Source organism: Schistocerca gregaria, chromosome 1, assembly GCF_023897955.1.
Source record: "Schistocerca gregaria isolate iqSchGreg1 chromosome 1, iqSchGreg1.2, whole genome shotgun sequence".
In the NCBI taxonomy this organism is placed as follows: Eukaryota; Metazoa; Arthropoda; class Insecta; order Orthoptera; family Acrididae; genus Schistocerca; species Schistocerca gregaria.
The window spans coordinates 1,198,002,929-1,198,020,900 of NC_064920.1; positions in this window are offsets into that span (position 1 = coordinate 1,198,002,929).

Below are 17,972 nucleotides of genomic sequence, written 5' to 3' on the forward strand. Positions count from 1 at the left end.
TTGGATGTACCGTGCACTATTCAGTGTCCCCTCGACGATCACCAGAGGTGTTCGGCCAGTGTAGGAGATCGCTCCCCACACCATGATGCCGGGTGTTGGCCCTGTGTGCCTCGGTCGTATGCAGTCCTGATTGTGGCGCTCACCTGCACGGCGCCAAACACGCATACGACCATCATTGGCACCAAGGCAGAAGCGACTCTCATCGATGAAGACGACACGTCTCCATTCGTCCCTCCATTCACGCCTGTCGCGACACCACTGGAGGCGGGCTGCACGATGTTGGGGTGTGAGAGGAAGACGGCCTAACGGTGTGCGGGACCGTAGCCCAGCTTCATGGAGACGGTTGCGAATGGTCCTCGCCGATACCCCAGGAGCAACAGTGTCCCTAATTTGCTGGGAAGTGGCGGTGCGGTCCCCTACGGCACTGCGTAGGATCCTACGGTCTCGGCTTGCATCCGTGCGTCGCTGCGGTCCGGTCCCAGGTCGACGGGCACGTGCACCTTCCGCCGACCACTGGCGACAACATCGATGTACTGTGGAGACCTCACGCCCCACGTGTTGAGCAATTTGGCGGTACGTCCACCCGGCCTCCCGCATGCCCACTATACGCCCTCGCTCAAAGTCCGTCAACTGCACATACGGTTCACGTCCACGCTGTCGCGGCATGCTACCAGTGTTAAAGACTGCGATGGAGCTCCGTATGCCACGGGAAACTGGCTGACACTGACGGCGGCGGTGCACAAATGCTGCGCAGCTAGCGCCATTCGACGGCCAACACCGCGGTTCCTGGTGTGTCCGCTGTGCCGTGCGTGTGATCATTGCTTGTACAGCCCTCTCGTAGTGTCCGGAGCAAGTATGGTGGGTCTGATACACCGGTGTCAATGTGTTCTTTTTTCCATTTCCAGGAATGTATTAGTATTCCAGAAAGAATTTCCACTCTGCAACGCAACGCAGTTGAAACTTTCTGTCAGATTAAAACTGTGTGGAGGATAGGTAATCGAACTCAAGACCATTGGCTTTTGTTAACAAGTGCTGTACCGACTGAGCTACCGCGGCACAGTCCACAACGCCTCGTCACGGCTTTACTTCCAACTATAACTCATCTTCTTCCATCCAGACTGCACGGATGTTCGTATGAAATTGGGCAGTGTTCTTTTAAACTTTTTCAAAACGCGACCCCTTTCCAAGTACACAAATTCTGGCGAACCCCCACAACCGTAATAAAAGTACGCCAGTCATTGCAAATAGAATAAATTTACAAAATTTTGATAAACACAGCCTTCAGTCGCGAACACAATTAATTTGTAACCTATGTTTCGGTGTCACAAGGGGCCACCTTCTTCGGACAAAATTAAAACTAAATGTAACAGCATAACGTACCAAAAAATACGAAACCTGCGGTCATACCTGACAGCGTCAGGTAGTCAGAATTAAAATAAAATGCAACAAAGGTGCAAACCACTAGGGGCTGCCATGTGTCCTCTGCTACAGTGAACACAAAACTCTCAGCCCCTAGTTGCTTGCACCTTTGTTGCAATTTATTTTAGTTCTGAATAACTGACGCTGTCAGGTATGACCGCAGGTTTTGTATTTTTTGGTACGTTATGCTGTAACATTTAATTTTAATTTTGTCCGAAGACGGTGTCCATCGTGACACCGAAACATAGGTTACAAATTAATTGGGTTCGCGACTGAAGGCTGTGTTTCTCAAAATTTTGCATTATACAACAGTTTCTGATTGACAGCCATATTAAAAACCTTACAATCAATTTAATTTACTTTCTCTTGATACTACAATGAATAAGAAATGAGTGCACTGTGCAACGAAGCCGTAGCGCTCTGAGGGGGCGGTGGTACAGTCTTTGCCGTGGTGGAGTCGTCGGGGGGGAGAGAAGGGGTCAGCAGCCGCATAGGCGCGCGATATTCGTTCCCTTCATACGCCAGGGGGCACGGCCGTGATTATTGTGTCTTTGCACTTCGCCGAGAGCGCGCATGCAGACGTTTCTGAAAAGATCTGCGCAGCACTCCACGTCTGGTAAAAGTGTTAAGAGTCCACACAGGACATGGTGACCTACGCACAGTGACCAATTTTCGTCCAAAGCACTGAGCGAGTGCATTCGTTTGTTCGGAAGGGAGGCCGACACTGTGCGTCACCTTTCGGTCGGTCGGCGAAGTCGGATCCGAGGCGCACGCCGTGCAATCTTTCTCAAACGATTTAACAGAAATTATTCGGTAAAACAGTTTCGTTTTTGCTTTACTTTCAGCGTTGCGCGAAATTCGAAAAAGTTTCCAATGAGAAACAGGAGCCGCTATGATTTTACGTTTGGTACGTATTGCGTGACATGTTGCTGCGTATGAAATTTAGCTAACATATTGAAGTTTTCTTTAGAACTGGGTGGAGGTCTCTGTCACCAGCATCGAGAAAATTGATCTGATGTAGTGGACTCATTTGTGATAGCACCACTCCAGCGAAACGGCCAGACTGAAATATCCACAACTTTTATTTGCTCCTCACATCAGAGGGAGTTAGGTATAATTAAGTATTTGCCGCGAGGAATGGGCATCTGGGGTCTACGACTGAGAAACTGAACAGAAAAACACTAGCGAAGCGGTGTGGAGCATAGAAGGGAATCATTCTGAAGGCGCTAGATAAAAATAAAAAGATCAAGATTTATAAGATTTCATATCATATACACATATCACAGAGGATTGGAAAGAAACTGATGTCAGCCAACATAGCTCCGGCACTTTTTATATCAAAGAAATTTGGGCGATACTTTAAGGAGCTGTGAAATCACCGAAAATGATTTTTTCTTCTATCCCGAAGTGTATCGTATTGAGTGCGATAGGAACCCATTGTGCAAGAGCACATACATTGGCCAGGCAGACAAGAATTTTTATACGAGATTTAAAGAACATGAAGCCCTGGTCAGTTCCACGTCAGCTCTGACAGGGCATCTGATTGACAACCAGCATCAGCTGTAGCAGGTTAGCGATACCTGAACTCAATGCAATTTTGTCATATGATGACATGATGGAGACCGTGGCTGTCGTTTGAAAACAAATGTTGATGGAGTTAGGACGGCCACCAGACACAATTTAACTTTCAGTTCCTTTATTCAAACTGTCTTGCCGGCCAGGGTGCCCGAGAGGTTCTAGGCGCTACAGTCTGGAACCGCGCGACAGCTACGGTAGCAGGTTCGAATCCTGCCTCGGGCATGGATGTGTATGATGTTCTTAGGCTAGTTAGGTTTAAGTAGTTCTAAGTTCTAGGAGACTGATGACCACAGAAGTTAAGTCCCATAGTGGTCAGAGCCATCTGAACCGTTTAACTATCTTAAGCACGGGAGAGAAAGGCCGGATACTCAGTGTTATGGAAGAAATTGCAATCTTAAGCTCTCTTCATTCCCATCCTCTCGATACAATGAACGAACGAAGAAAACTGCAAAAATATTTTCGTTAATTATGACACTATCCAGGCACATAAAGGTGTTCATATTACGTAATAGTTTTCCTTTTTTTTAAAATATACAAGTCCTCTTCCCTCTCAATGTTCTGATGGTTCCGTCACCTTCCTGCTGTTCTTTCCCACTTTTCCACTTCAAACAATACACCAGTCTCCGGTTTGTTTCGTTCAGCGCCTGCGCTTGGGTTGTGTGCGGCTTCAGTACTCACAGCTAGGATTTACTGCAGTATTCCTGTTTGTATTCCTCGTCGCGCAGCACGGGGGAAAGGTTGTTGCAAACTGTGCGACTGGTCCCGGCGGAGGTTCGAGTCCACCCTCGGGCATGGGTGTGCGAGTTGGTCCTTAGGACAATTTAGGTTAAGTAGTGTGTAAGCTTAGGGACCGATGACCTTAGCAGTTAAGTCCCATAAGATTTAACACAGATTTGAACATTTTGTTGTTGCGAAATTTTGTAGGTTATTCTACCCAATTTGTGATTCCCCCCCCCCCTTCCCCATTTTTATTGCGCTTTACATGTTTCATTAGCTTCGTAACTTTTTGTGTCTGGTCGTGCTGTCCGTTTTTTGGTTTTTTTTTTAGTTTCCTTTTACCGTTATGACACGGAATCTTTAGTTTCATGACAACTTGTGAGTGAGGGTGACTTCAGATGAGTAAGTGATTTTGTTTGTAACTAATGTCGTGTTCTATCTCTTAATTTCTTTTAATTTAAAAATCTTAGCTGCATGGTGCCTCATCTGATATTTCAGATTTGAGGATCCTCTGCCATTGGCGTGTAACAGAATACTTTTATTATTACTGTAAATCTTTCAAAACTGGTCGTGTACACAATAAAAGATTGTGGATTAAGCAATTGTTCTACGGTTTCTTTGTTTTTCAAAATAGACTTGTACAATTGTTGCTGCCTCGTAAGAAGGACTCTTTGTATGTTAGGTAAGTAGGCGGCAAACAAGCTAAAAAGGGTAACACTTACTAATAATATAATGATTGCAGAATAGAGAATATAGTCGGTGATATTTGAGAACAACAGTCGTAAAATTAAACAAGAACCCACGTTTTTCTTAGCAGTTTGATTAATCTAGTGATATTTCAGATTTTGCACGATTTATGGTATTTGTACGCTTTATAGCGGATGAAAGGATCATGGAAGAAATTATATTTTGCAAAGCACTTCCTTCGAAAAGTACTGTACAGTATTTGCACGACATGTTTTTACAAAGCACTCACAGCTACAAGACTGACTGGACAATCTGTATTACCATTTGTAGTCCTGGTGCAAAACCCTTCTGGCAATAAATTGGCTCATTGCAAAATTGAAATCAATAACCAAGCTGGATCATATATTGATGGGCAACGCTTTGAGATGACGATGTTACACAGCAGATGACTAACTTGGACACTGAGTTAATTAGGAGGAAAAAGAATACTTTCATCTGCACCTGTGTTGTAAGCCGGCCGGGGTGGCCGTGCGGTTCTGGACGCTACAGTCTGAAACCGAGCGACCGCTACAGTCGCAGGTTCTAATCCTGCCTCGGGCGCGGATGTGTGTGATGTCCTTACGTTAGTTAGGTTTAAGTAGTTCTAAGTTCTAGGGGACTGATGACCTCAGAAGTTAAGTCGCATAGTGCTCAGAGACATTTGAACCTGGGTTGTAAACATGATACACTTGTAAATAAATGTACAGATACATATTCCAAAAAAATAACCTGCTAAACATTGCAGTGATTAGCGACTAGGGTGGTGCTTTTACTTGTAGTGTACCTAGGAATCAATAATGCGTATTAATTTTCAATATCTGATAACTACGTATAGAAATGTGCATTATATTATTATTAAAACATTACACTTAATGTCGAAATAAGCCTACAACGATGTGATTACACTTTCATTAAACAGGAAAACACTGTATCCTGCACTTTATGAAACTGGAAGTTACTTATGTCACACGCAAATAAATTTATGAAATCGTGTACAATGACAGTGTTTTCCTGCTGTAGATAAATAAAATTGCCCGGTACGTTTTGGTGTCTTCGTCTGCAACGTGCTTCAGATTTGTAGTAATATTTACAGCAAAATAGCTGGTATAAATTCTTTTGCAACACTTCGACGTATTTCTCAATTACACCAGTAATAGAAATTTAGAACCCGTAATATTTATAATCATCTCCAGTGTTTTCACTAAAAGAGAGCCCAGGCCATTACTTTTACAATATATTGTCCTAGTATGAGAACTATTACACACTGAACCGCGCCAATAAAAACATACTTGAGTGTTTTCACTGGTGGTGAGCACTGCTTGTAGCCTCTTACGAGAACTGCTACAGTACGGTGAATTTGCAGCTTTTGATTATGACTTATATGTCGTAGTACTTTCCATCGCCAGGCTTGATCAGCACATCAGATCTTGCTGCAACGTAAGGCATGCCGTAAGCCAGCATACAACAGCCTCAAACTGGCCCACAAAATACACAGTCACCTCTTCTTCCCTGCATAAGAGCTGCTTAAAACCGCTGCAGAATTTATAGCACCAACTTTATCTCGTTCATCCGAGGCTTTTATTACAATTATACCCAGTTTTACGATAGTTACGCACATCTACATCTACATGGATACTCTGCAAATCACATTCAAGTGCCTGGCAGAGGGTTCATCGAACCACCTTCACAATTCTCTATTATTCCAATCTCGTACAGTACTCGGAAAGAATGAGCGCCTGTGTCTTTCCGTATGAGCTCTGGTTTCCCTTAATTTATCGTGGTGATGGTTCCTCCCTATGTAGGTCGGTATCAACAAAATATTTTCGCATTCGGAGGAGAAAGTTGGTCATTGGAATTTCGTGAGAAGATTCCGTCGCAAAGAAAAACGCCTTTCTTTTAATGATTTCCAGCCCAAATCCTGTATCACATCTGTGACACTCTCTCCCATATTTAGCGATAATACAAAACGTGCTGCCTTTCTTTGAACTTTTCCAATGTACTCCGTCAGTCCTATCTGGTAAGGATCCCAAACCACGCAGAAGTATTCTAAAAGAGGACGGACAATCGTAATGTAGGTAGTCTCCTTAGTAGGTCTGTTACATTTTCTAAGTGTCCTGCCAATAGAACGCAGTAATTGGTTAGCCTTCCCAAAACATTTTCAGTGTTTCCTTCCAATTTAAGTTGTTCGTAATTGTAATACGTAGGTATTTAGTTGAATTTGCGGCTTTTAGATTACACTCATTTATCGTGTAACCGACGTTTAACGAGTTCCTTTTTACACTCATGTGGATGACCTCACACTTTTCGTTATTTAGGGTCAACTGCCACTTTTCGCACCACTCAGATATCTTTTTTAAATCGTTTTTCAGTTTGTTTTGATCTTCAGATGACTTTATTAGTCGATAAACAACAGCGTCATCTACAAACAACCGAAGACGGCTTATATTAATAAGGAACTGCAAAGGGCTTATAACACTACCTTGGGGAACGCCAGAATTCACTTCTTTTTTTACTCGATGACTGTCTATCAGTTTCTGTGACCTCTCTGACAGGAAATCACAAATACATTCACATAACTGAGACGATATTCCATAAGTACGCAATTTCACTACAATCCACTTGTGTGGTACAGTGTCAAAAGCCTTCCGGAAATACGGAATCGATCTGAAATCTCTTGTCAATAGCACTCATCACTTCAAGTGAATAAAAAGCTAGTTGTGTTTCACTGGAACGATGCTTTATAAACCCATGTTCACTGTGTGTGTGGAAAAAAAACTCAAATGGCTCTGAGCGCTATGGGACTTAACATCTACGGTCATCAGTCCCCTAGAACTTATAACTACTTAAACCTAACTAACCTAAGGACATCACACATATCCATGCCCGAGGCAGGATTCGAACCTGCGACCGTAGCGGTCACGCGGTTCCAGACTGAAGCGCCTAGAACCGCACGGCCACGCCGGCCTGCACTGTGTGTCAATAGACCGTTTTTCCCATTTCACACGTAACTCGAGACTGTCTTCCACGTCTACTTTGAGAATGTTGCAGTGTGTAAAAAGACGGTAATATTGCCCCCAAAACCCTTCCACTGGGAAGTCCCTACTGATTGTGTCTTAAAATTAAAGTCATGACCCTGCACATTTGTAGTTACACAAATCCATGGCAATTACAATGATAAAAGCATTATACAAAATACATATAAGAATACACAAGTCATTATTTAAACAGTAAAGTTCAAAAATATATCTACGGTTTAAGATTACTCAATTACCTGTCAGGCGGTAGCACCGTGCAGTGCGTGGGGGAATTCAGTTTATCGTCAATATCTCTAGATGTCATAAGTGTACCATACTTACTCTGAAACCTCTCTGTCATCGATATACTGTCACCCATATATCCACGGCTGATACTCGTAATAAAAAGCTACCAAAAAAATTATATATGATTGAAAATCAAACAGTTTATAAAAGGTGGTAACGACGCTTGTACCGTAACGAATTGCTCAGGGAACTGTGGTAAAGCAATGAAAAAGGTGAAAATTCTATCCGGACCACTACTTGAGCCTAGACTCTCAGATCTAGAGCGTTTGGCTCAACCACCTCGGCTATTCGACTACGCTTTTCGTAAGATCCAAATTATTAAGTTATCGCAAGCTGCAATGCAGCGTCCTTCGTCCATTAACCCCCTACTCGCAAATTCTCGTAGAGTTCGGACGATACTAGTGCATCAACAATGAAAAAAATGTCAAGAAGGCATCTAGTTCTTACAGAAATGTGTGTATTTGAGTGGTTATATACATTCACAGAAGTTCATCAGCGAAACTTGGGGGCCTAGCATTTCTGGATAAAAAGCTATTGCTTAGCTTTGCAAAAACAGACATAATGTCTGATGGGATAACAGCAATCAGTGATTTTATAATGTTACTTATAATCCGTCTTGATTGCAAATTTTTTTATTCATATGACCGGTTTCGGTTCATTCAGAACCATCTTCAGATCTGATATTTCAGTTACAGGAGTAACCCGTTCAAATCCAGCAACTTTTACATGTTGCGTCACATCACATCACATGTGAAAGTTGCTGGATTTGGACGGGTTACTCCTGTAACTGAAATATCAGATCTGAAGATGGTTCTGAATGAACCGAAACCGGTCATATGAATAAAAAATTTTGCAATCAAGACGGATTATAAGTAACACTATTGGTTAGCCATAGACAGGAAACTGTTTGCAGAATGAATTTTCACTCCGCAGTGCAGTGTCTAATGATATGAAACTTCCTGGCAGATTAAAACTAGTTGTGTAAGGCAAAATCCCTGGGTTCGAATCTCGGTCCGGCACACAGTGTTAATCTGCCAAAAAGTTTCAAGTGTTAATATCATTTGTGTGTGCACACAACTGAGAACTGAGTGTATATAACGCGTTTACCTAGTACGTTCATAAAAGTAAATACATTAAGGTGTCTCTATTAACTTAGTCAGGTAATGACAAGCAAAACTAAAAAGGTGTCAAAGTCGAACTGAAATATTATTTAAATTTAGACAGTGTGCCAAACATTCGAACAGTTTCGCCGTTTTAGAGATGTTCGTTCACTTGTTCTGCGTAATAGTTATCTGCCCTTTGTCGAAGTCGCTTATTTCAGTGGCTTTCCTCATCTGAATCCCAAATGTTCGCTAGGGTGGTCATTTGTCCCTGTCTGCTCCGCTTAAACACTCCTGGAAATTGAAATAAGAACACCGTGAATTCATTGTCCCAGGAAGGGGAAACTTTATTGACACATTCCTGGGGTCAGATACATCACATGATCACACTGACAGAACCACAGGCACATAGACACAGGCAACAGAGCATGCACAATGTCGGCACTAGTACAGTGTATATCCACCTTTCGCAGCAATGCAGGCTGCTATTCTCCCATGGAGACGATCGTAGAGATGCTGGATGTAGTCCTGTGGAACGGCTTGCCATGCCATTTCCACCTGGCGCCTCAGTTGGACCAGCGTTCGTGCTGGACGTGCAGACCGCGTGAGACGACGCTTCATCCAGTCCCAAACATGCTCAATGGGGGACAGATCCGGAGATCTTGCTAGCCAGGGTAGTTGACTTACACCTTCTAGAGCACGTTGGGTGGCACGGGATACACGCGGACGTGCATTGTCCTGTTGGAACAGCAAGTTCCCTTGCCGGTCTAGGAATGGTCGAACAATGGGTTCGATGACGGTTTGGATGTACCGTACACTATTCAGTGTCCCCTCGACGATCACCAGAGGTGTTCGGCCAGTGTAGGAGATCGCTCCCCACACCATGATGCCGGGTGTTGGCCCTGTGTGCCTCGGTCGTATGCAGTCCTGATTGTGGCGCTCACCTGCACGGCGCCAAACACGCATACGACCATCATTTGCACCAAGGCAGAAGCGGCATGCTACCAGTGTTAAAGACTGCGATGGAGCTCCGTATGCCACGGCAAACTGGCTGACACTGACGGCGGCGGTGCGTAAATGCTGCGCAGCTAGCGCCATTCGACGGCCAACACCGCGGTTCCTGGTGTGTCCGCTGTGCCGTGCGTGTGATCATTGCTTGTACAGCCCTCTCGCAGTGTCCGGAGCAAGTATGGTGGGTCTGACACACCGGTGTCAATGTGTTCTTTTTTCCATTTCCAGGAGTGTATATGTTCGTTACCGCGTCTAGAGCTCGCAAAGTCAACTGCGGGCGTACGACATCGCCGTGGGCAGTGATCATTATGTTTAGGCTTACGGGTGTATAGATTGTGTGACTCTGTTTGTTATTGAGATCCGAATTCATTGCAATACTGCACTCAACACAACTTGTGTTAATCGGCAGTACCTCTACCAGTTGAGCTAATTAAAAAAAAAATTTCAGGCTTTGGCTTCAAATATAATCCCTTTGAGAAAACTAATGTTGCAGCTGTATAACATTACTGGCTACTGTCCATTGTTTCTTTTGTTGTTCTTATTTCAGTTTTAAGTATATTGGTGTTTGCGTGTATCTCGAGCCCTTGTATAAGCTGTTTTACATACCTGCTTAAATCATAATTACTTTCGTGCTCACCATAATGATACTTCTACAACTATACCGCTTCCTAGATGTAGTCTACAGTCTGACGATGTGCTAGTTAGAATGCTGTTGTAGATTTCGAAATCTTTTAGTGAAGATACTTCTTTTAAAGTCAGAGTGACCAAACGCTCACCTGAAGCTCAAATGGTGGATGAAAGCGTGGTGACTATTTTTTCTATATGATTCTTCTTCTTCTTTGCAGCTATCGGGAGGAACTTCAGGCTCAAATCAGGACACTCTTATGTACTGAATTTTTGGCAGCATCAACAATTGTAGAACATGGGTTTGTAAAGTAGTGATGTAATTCTCGAGATGGGTATGGATATCCAAATAAATTAAGTACTAGAAGCATTTTCACTTTTTAGCACATGTAGTCCAGTTAGTTCTAGGTCCTCAAAGAATGTCTATATTTATAAATCTGAGCCTGCCCGTGTGGCCGAGCGGTTCTAGGCGCTACAGTCTGGAACCGCGCCACCGCTACGGCCGCAGGTTAGAATCCTGCCTCGGGCATGGATGTATATGATGTCCTTAGGTTAGTTAGGTTTAAGTAGTTGTAAGTTCTAGGGGACTGATGACCTCAGAAGTTAAGTCCCATAGTGCTCAGAGCCATTTGAACCATATAAATCTATATTTGTTTGATTTTCACATAATCTTAAGCAACGTATTACACATAAACACTTCGCGAAATTTCGGGATGCGGAACTTTCTGACGGATTTAAGCAAACTGGTATTTCAAGTTTTTTTTTGTGTGGGCATCCTCCGCAGCAAGTATATAAATACTTGTTTTGTAAATAAAACTGCCTTTTCCTGCTGCTAGACTGGTATTTGTAAACAGGCTGTTGACTGTTCCAGCTAAAAGTTTTTTTTTTTTACACATAACCAGTGAAAAATACCAGTCCACGTCGGTTTTAAATATAGTCCGATTCCAGAAGCCACAGATTCTACCATCTTTTTCCGTCTTTTTGCCTCATCAAACTCTTTTTGAGCACTTTTTGGATCTTTCACTGCTTGGGCGATGATTGAAGCTCCACAAGACAAAGATTCTATCACTGAAAGTCTTGCCAGTGCGCAAATTATGAGTGAAAGAATTGCAACTGATCTCTAAGATACTGGCAAGGCCGTTGCATTTGAACCTGTCTTCCTCCTTTTCTTTTTTGCTTTTTGTTTCAGGGCACGTTTATCAGCTGACAATAGCGATTCATTGCATGTTTTCTAAGCTTCTTGGATTTACTTTAGTGGTCGATAAGTAGAGTACTTTAGTGGACTATAAGCACAGTTCCTACGTTGCCAACTATTCATCCCAGCACCCATTTCATGTTTGGGATGCTTTATTTAATCATCTGGAAATGCTGCAAAATGCTAAACTATACCAGTATCTCTTCTCATATTGTCTGCTTAGCTGTACCAGCTGAAATTAGATCTGCGGTGTGATGTTTTGCTTGATTTTTACTCGTAACATATGCAGTATCATGTTGTCTGGAAAATTCGTCCAATACATTAACTCCTTTATCACTAGGTGCTAACCAATTCTCCGGCTTTGTTTTCAGTCTACAATAGCTGCATATCGAAACGTGTAAGTCTGCAGGTAGCTTGGGGAGAATACTCCCACTACCATGTACGATGTGCTTGCTACAATGCATGCTATCCTACTATATCGTTTCAGGGTTCGCGAGCCTTGTTATATACCAAACGCTTGACGTACATCCAATTATAGTGTGACGAAGGGAAACTTAGCCATCAAACCAACACACTGTTCCCTCTACATTTCATGACATGTGCTATGAGAAACATGTCTGGTCCGATGCTTGTCTGTAATTCTTAAAAGTAGAAACTTCCTGCTGTTTTGTTAATCCTGCTAACCTTTAAAATGTATGTTGTCAAATTCATCTGCTGAACTTGGATATGGTAAATATATTTGTGAGCAGTTTGGTAGGTATGATTCTTCGATGCAGTCTTGTATTTTGAAATATGTACCAAAACATTACTATTAAGTATTTGTTTGCATGGTTCCAACACCCAACTGTATACAGTATTTGGAAGACTACTATCATGAACCCCAATTGGTTTCATATTTAATGTTTGGTGTGCGATTCAGTTACAAAGCTAAATTGTTTGTGAAAGAGTAACAATCCATTTGTATGACCATGAAAATTGAAACACATCCATTTATGGGTTTTTATAGTTCTGTTTCATTGTTCCATGATACTTTTTTCCTTCTGGGAGAATATTTAATTGTGGCATATAGCATATCGCTCCTAGTAATGCCTTGAAAAATCTATTGTAAAACTCACCACCACGATCAGTTTGAAAGTTTTTGGGATAGTGATTCGTCCCTGTGTGCAGAAATTGATCCACCGCCTTCGCAACTGCCTCACCTATCTTTGCTTTCTGCAGGTAAGACCCAAGCGAATTTGGAATATGCATCAGTGACCAATAGAAAATATTTGAAACCTTTATTCTCCTGTGAGTGTTGTTTCATACCTACAAGATGAGCGAGAAGTAAGTCATTCAGGCCTCGTATTATAATGAAACTACATAGGAATATTTTGTGTGTTGGTTTGTTGGGTTCTCAAACTACTGTCTGCATAGCTGTTCGATAACACGTCTTTCTCTGACCTCCGAAATGATTGACTTAACTTCTTTCATATGCGCAGTGTAAACTACAACAGTCCATGCTACTTTCAAATAAATAATACTAACATAATAACAGTATGACAATCAGCTCTAGCACATGGAATTTGTTTATGACAGTGCAGCAGCATTCTGAAAAAAATTGTTTATTGAAAGTGAAAAGACACACACACAGACAGACACACACACACACACACACACACACACACACACACACACACACACACACACACACACACACACACACACCGCGGGGAGGGTAAATGATGATATAATGAGGACTGAGGCTGAAAGAATAGAGGTAAAGTGGTTGGGCTTTGGAAGGGAGAACACGGGGGTTAGGAATGGGGCTGGTGAAGTCAATCCCTCATGACACTGATCTCTTGTGCGGCAAACTAACTAACGATGTATGTAGTGGGATTCCTAAATTGAAGGGTTCTTATAAGCGCCTATCTGGTTGATACATTGTATAACATAGATGGTATGAAGTGGACTGCAATACGTTGTGACGTGATGGTATCAATATTCGAATCAAAGCGTTTCGTGAAGGCAGGTAAAGTTACAATGTGTTCAAATTTTTGGTATACATGGCAAGCTGTAAAGGCCTGCGTCCGCTTGCGATATTATGTTCAGTAAAGTTTTTTATTTTACTGATCCTTGATATTAGACCTGGCAGATTTTAATGCAGTAGGCTAGTGCAACCTTTTTGTTTTCAAAACACGCGCCTTCTTCTTAGTCTTCAATTATTGTGAAAGCTTTTGCTGTCCTCTGACGTTCCGACAGTCGTGCCTGACCGAGGCAATTCTTTCTTGCTGTCTGCCATGGATAATAAGAGAAACCTTTTAATGTTTAAAATCAGTTCCAATTAAATTGTGAAACAATATGTTCGACGCTTACAGAGCATGGACTGAAATATGATTGTAGGCCCCTCCAGTTGGTTAATGGCGTCCGAAACACCCTCCGCTTCCATACGGCGTGGAGCAAACAAAATCGCGGCAGCTGCCGTATTCGCGGACCGGCGTCATTAGCCGTCCAAACACAATTACGGCGCCGCTCCAAATACCCGTCGGCATGCATCACTCGACACGTTTGCTGGTTGTCACGGATTTCACAGCTCCTCGCTGCACATTAACGCGCACGGTGCAACTTGTGACCGAGCAGACAAATCGTCAGAAAACACATGCATCGCGCTGTGTGAGGCTTTTTCACAGACGGAAACTTTGACACTGTTTGCACCACTCATGTCCTCTACGCACTCTTTCTGACTTTGGCTGTTTTACGGCACATCTGCATCGACGCACTGGACGAGGTGGCGCAATGGTCAGCACACTAGACTCGCATCTGGAAGGACGGTGGCTCAATTCCGCGACCAGCCATTTGAATCTAGGTTTTCCGTGATTTCCCTCAGTCGCTCCCGAAAACTCAGAGACAGTTCCTTTCAAAGAGGCATGGCTGATCTCCTTCCCCATCCTTCCGTAATTCGAACTTGTGATACCCTTCTAATGACTTTCCTGCCCATAGGACGTTAATGTTCCTGCTTGCTTTTGCACGAACAAGCGGTTTGGATTTAATATACACTCCTGGAAATTGAAATAAGAACACCGTGAATTCATTGTCCCAGGAAGGGGAAACTTTATTGACACATTCCTGGGGTCAGATACATCACATGATCACACTGACAGAACCACAGGCACATAGACACAGGCAACAGAGCATGCACAATGTCGGCACTAGTACAGTGTATATCCACCTTTCGCAGCAATGCAGGCTGCTATTCTCCCATGGAGACGATCGTAGAGATGCTGGATGTAGTCCTGTGGAACGGCTTGCCATGCCATTTCCACCTGGCGCCTCAGTTGGACCAGCGTTCGTGCTGGACGTGCAGACCGCGTGAGACGACGCTTCATCCAGTCCCAAACATGCTCAATGGGGGACAGATCCGGAGATCTTGCTGGCCAGGGTAGTTGACTTACACCTTATAGAGCACGTTGGGTGGCACGAGATACATGCGGACCTGCATTGTCCTGTTGGAACAGCAAGTTCCCTTGCCGGTCTAGGAATGGTCGAACAATGGGTTCGATGACGGTTTGGATGTACCGTACACTATTCAGTGTCCCCTCGACGATCATCAGAGGTGTACGGCCAGTGTAGGAGATCGCTCCCCACACCATGATGCCGGGTGTTGGCCCTGTGTGCCTCGGTCGTATGCAGTCCTGATTGTGGCGCTCACCTGCACGGCGCCAAACACGCATACGACCATCATTTGCACCAAGGCAGAAGCGGCATGCTACCAGTGTTAAAGACTGCGATGGAGCTCCGTATGCCACGGCAAACTGGCTGACACTGACGGCGGCGGTGCGTAAATGCTGCGCAGCTAGCGCCATTCGACGGCCAACACCGCGGTTCCTGGTGTGTCCGCTGTGCCGTGCGTGTGATCATTGCTTGTACAGCCCTCTCGCAGTGTCCGGAGCAAGTATGGTGGGTCTGACACACCGGTGTCAATGTGTTCTTTTTTCCATTTCCAGGAGTGTATATGTTCGTTACCGCGTCTAGAGCTCGCAAAGTCAACTGCGGGCGTACGACATCGCCGTGGGCAGTGATCATTATGTTTAGGCTTACGGGTGTATAGATTGTGTGACTCTGTTTGTTATTGAGATCCGAATTCATTGCAATACTGCACTCAACACAACTTGTGTTAATCGGCAGTACCTCTACCAGTTGAGCTAATTAAAAAAAAAATTTCAGGCTTTGGCTTCAAATATAATCCCTTTGAGAAAACTAATGTTGCAGCTGTATAACATTACTGGCTACTGTCCATTGTTTCTTTTGTTGTTCTTATTTCAGTTTTAAGTATATTGGTGTTTGCGTGTATCTCGAGCCCTTGTATAAGCTGTTTTACATACCTGCTTAAATCATAATTACTTTCGTGCTCACCATAATGATACTTCTACAACTATACCGCTTCCTAGATGTAGTCTACAGTCTGACGATGTGCTAGTTAGAATGCTGTTGTAGATTTCGAAATCTTTTAGTGAAGATACTTCTTTTAAAGTCAGAGTGACCAAACGCTCACCTGAAGCTCAAATGGTGGATGAAAGCGTGGTGACTATTTTTTCTATATGATTCTTCTTCTTCTTTGCAGCTATCGGGAGGAACTTCAGGCTCAAATCAGGACACTCTTATGTACTGAATTTTTGGCAGCATCAACAATTGTAGAACATGGGTTTGTAAAGTAGTGATGTAATTCTCGAGATGGGTATGGATATCCAAATAAATTAAGTACTAGAAGCATTTTCACTTTTTAGCACATGTAGTCCAGTTAGTTCTAGGTCCTCAAAGAATGTCTATATTTATAAATCTGAGCCTGCCCGTGTGGCCGAGCGGTTCTAGGCGCTACAGTCTGGAACCGCGCCACCGCTACGGCCGCAGGTTAGAATCCTGCCTCGGGCATGGATGTATATGATGTCCTTAGGTTAGTTAGGTTTAAGTAGTTGTAAGTTCTAGGGGACTGATGACCTCAGAAGTTAAGTCCCATAGTGCTCAGAGCCATTTGAACCATATAAATCTATATTTGTTTGATTTTCACATAATCTTAAGCAACGTATTACACATAAACACTTCGCGAAATTTCGGGATGCGGAACTTTCTGACGGATTTAAGCAAACTGGTATTTCAAGTTTTTTTTTGTGTGGGCATCCTCCGCAGCAAGTATATAAATACTTGTTTTGTAAATAAAACTGCCTTTTCCTGCTGCTAGACTGGTATTTGTAAACAGGCTGTTGACTGTTCCAGCTAAAAGTTTTTTTTTTTTACACATAACCAGTGAAAAATACCAGTCCACGTCGGTTTTAAATATAGTCCGATTCCAGAAGCCACAGATTCTACCATCTTTTTCCGTCTTTTTGCCTCATCAAACTCTTTTTGAGCACTTTTTGGATCTTTCACTGCTTGGGCGATGATTGAAGCTCCACAAGACAAAGATTCTATCACTGAAAGTCTTGCCAGTGCGCAAATTATGAGTGAAAGAATTGCAACTGATCTCTAAGATACTGGCAAGGCCGTTGCATTTGAACCTGTCTTCCTCCTTTTCTTTTTTGCTTTTTGTTTCAGGGCACGTTTATCAGCTGACAATAGCGATTCATTGCATGTTTTCTAAGCTTCTTGGATTTACTTTAGTGGTCGATAAGTAGAGTACTTTAGTGGACTATAAGCACAGTTCCTACGTTGCCAACTATTCATCCCAGCACCCATTTCATGTTTGGGATGCTTTATTTAATCATCTGGAAATGCTGCAAAATGCTAAACTATACCAGTATCTCTTCTCATATTGTCTGCTTAGCTGTACCAGCTGAAATTAGATCTGCGGTGTGATGTTTTGCTTGATTTTTACTCGTAACATATGCAGTATCATGTTGTCTGGAAAATTCGTCCAATACATTAACTCCTTTATCACTAGGTGCTAACCAATTCTCCGGCTTTGTTTTCAGTCTACAATAGCTGCATATCGAAACGTGTAAGTCTGCAGGTAGCTTGGGGAGAATACTCCCACTACCATGTACGATGTGCTTGCTACAATGCATGCTATCCTACTATATCGTTTCAGGGTTCGCGAGCCTTGTTATATACCAAACGCTTGACGTACATCCAATTATAGTGTGACGAAGGGAAACTTAGCCATCAAACCAACACACTGTTCCCTCTACATTTCATGACATGTGCTATGAGAAACATGTCTGGTCCGATGCTTGTCTGTAATTCTTAAAAGTAGAAACTTCCTGCTGTTTTGTTAATCCTGCTAACCTTTAAAATGTATGTTGTCAAATTCAT